The sequence below is a fragment of the Lolium perenne genome, chromosome 6, assembly GCF_019359855.2.
Source record: "Lolium perenne isolate Kyuss_39 chromosome 6, Kyuss_2.0, whole genome shotgun sequence".
In the NCBI taxonomy this organism is placed as follows: Eukaryota; Viridiplantae; Streptophyta; class Magnoliopsida; order Poales; family Poaceae; genus Lolium; species Lolium perenne.
Window position 1 is genome coordinate 142,240,428 of NC_067249.2, and position 2,500 is coordinate 142,242,927.

At 59.8% G+C, this 2,500-nt stretch overlaps 1 non-coding gene across 1 annotated transcript in view; it reads right to left on the reverse strand.

The window, feature by feature from the left end:
- Window positions 1-2,243: 2,243 nt before the first annotated feature.
- Window positions 2,244-2,500, reverse strand: part of LOC139832969 (28S ribosomal RNA) — a 3,377-nt gene continuing 3,120 nt past the window's right edge. The window contains exon 1 of the ribosomal RNA XR_011747875.1: window positions 2,244-2,500. This exon is cut by the window's right edge and continues 3,120 nt beyond it. This is a non-coding gene — a ribosomal RNA (28S ribosomal RNA).

The following is a 2,500-nucleotide window of genomic DNA, read 5'->3' on the forward strand; positions in this document are numbered from 1 at the left end:
GTGGTTTTCACCGTTACCCGACCAGCGCGCCCACCGGTATGCGCTCGGCGTCGTTGGGCGTTTTCCGGCGTCGGCCCGACTTGGCGTTTTTAGCGATTCCGTCGTATTGGCTGCGGCGCCATGGTTTTCACCGTTACCCGACCAGCGCGCCCACCCGGCTATGCGCTCGGCGTCGTTGGGCGTTTTCCGGCGTCGGCCCGACTTGGCGTTTTTAGCGATTCCGTCGTATTGGCTGCGGCGCCATGGTTTTCACCGTTACCCGACCAGCGCGCGCCCACCCGGCTATGCGCTCGGCGTCGTTGGGCGTTTTCCGGCGTCGGCCCGACTTGGCGTTTTTAGCGATTCCGTCGTATTGGCTGCGGCGCCATGGTTTTCACCGTTACCCGACCAGCGCGCGCCCACCGGCCCCATGCGCTTTCGGCGTCGTTGGGCGTTTTCCGGCGTCGGCCCGACTTGGCGTTTTTAGCGATTCCGTCGTATTGGCTGCGGCGCCATGGTTTTCACCGTTACCCGACCAGCGCGCGCCCACCCGGCTATCGCTCGGCGTCGTTGGGCGTTTTCCGGCGTCGGCCCGACTTGGCGTTTTTAGCGATTCCGTCGTATTGGCTGCGGCGCCATGGTTTTCACCGTTACCCCACCAGCCCCCGCCCACCGGCTATGCGCTCGGCGTCGTTGGGCGTTTTCCGGCGTCGGCCCGACTTGGCGTTTTTAGCGATTCCGTCGTATTGGCTGCGGCGCCATGGTTTTCACCGTTACCCGACCAGCGCGCGCCCACCCGGTATGCGCTCGGCGTCGTTGGGCGTTTTCCGGCGTCGGCCCGACTTGGCGTTTTTAGCGATTCCGTCGTATTGGCTGCGGCGCCATGGTTTTCACCGTTACCCGACCAGCGCGCGCCCACCGGCTATGCGCTCGGCGTCGTTGGGCGTTTTCCGGCGTCGGACCGACTTAGCGTTTTTAGCGATTCCGTCGTATTGGCTGCGGCACCATGGTTTTCACCGTAACCCGACCAGCGCGCGCCCACCCGACTATGCGCTCCGTGTCGTTGGGCGTTTTCCGGCGTCGGCCCGACTTAGCCGTTTTTAGCGATTCCGTCGTATTGGCTGCGGCGCCATGGTTTTCACCGTAACCCGACCGGCAGCGCGCCCATCCGGTATGCGCTCGGCGTCGTTGGGCGTTTTCCGACGTCGGCCCGACTTAGCCGTTTTTAGCCGATTCCGTCGTATTGGCTGCGGCGCCATGGTTTTCACCGTATCCCGACCAGCGCGCGCCCACCCGGCTATGCGCTCCGTGTCGTTGGGCGTTCGGCGTCGGCCCGACTTAGCCGTTTTCAGCGGTTCCGTCGTTTTGGGTGGCGGGCCATGGTTTTTCACCGTATCTCGACCGCCGCGCGCCCACCCGACTATAGTTCACCGTGTCGTTTGTCGATTTCCGTCGTCGCGCCGAATTAGGCGTCTTCGGCCGGTTCCATCGTTTTGGCTGGGGCGCCATGGTTTTTCACCGTATCTCGACCGCCGCGCGCCCACCCGACTATAGTTCACCGTGTCGTTAGACGTTTTCCGTCGTCTGCCCTAATTTGACGTTTTCAGCGTGTACCGTCGTTTTGGCTGGCGCGCCATGGTTTTTCACCGTATCTCGACCGCCGCGCGTCCACCCGACTATAGTTCTCTGTGACGTTTGACGTTTTTCAGCGTATCCACGAACGCCTCGCGCCATGGAGGTGCTACGGTTGTTTTACGAAGTACATCGGTGTTACTTCTCGTGTCATGTTGGTATGATATTCCGTCTTTCCGCCATGTTTCTTTCAGGCAAAGTTATTCACAATATTTGCAAGTGCCAAAACTATGATTCCCATGTTGCGAGCATACCTCTCTGGTTACCACGGCATTACGGATTTGCACTAGTGCATCCAGATTCTTTGCGAACTTAGACGTCCATCCGGGACGGCCTTATGAATGCACGGATTATGAATTGTCATTCAAGTCTACGGCAAAGACCTACATTGAGTTCATATGTTCTCTCCGCACAAAGGCGGGTTCGTATGTCGATGACTTGGTAAATTCTCAAACATGCATGTGCATGACACCGCGATTCGCGTTCAAGTTGCTACGTGCATTCCGTTAGACCTTTGTGTACTTTCCCCATGACTTGGTGCTTTATCCAAAGGACTTAGAGATTTTGGGAGGCATCGTAGCTTGCACGATGGGGTTTCGAACCTTTTTCCGAAATGAAGAGTTGGGGGAGGGACGAATCCGTGCGACGTGGGGCTGGATCTCGGTGGATCGTGGCAGCAAGGCCACTCTGCCACTTACAATGCCCCGTCGCGTATTTAAGTCGTCTGCAAAGGATTCAGCCCACCGCCCGTTAGGAAGGGAGCTTCGAGCGGCCGGCCACGGCACATCGGCCGGACCGGCTTAGCCAATGGCACGGGCCCTTGGGGCGCAAGCGCCCCTAACGTGGGTCGGGGCGGGCGGCGGGCGCGGCGTCGCTTGCTAGCTTGGAT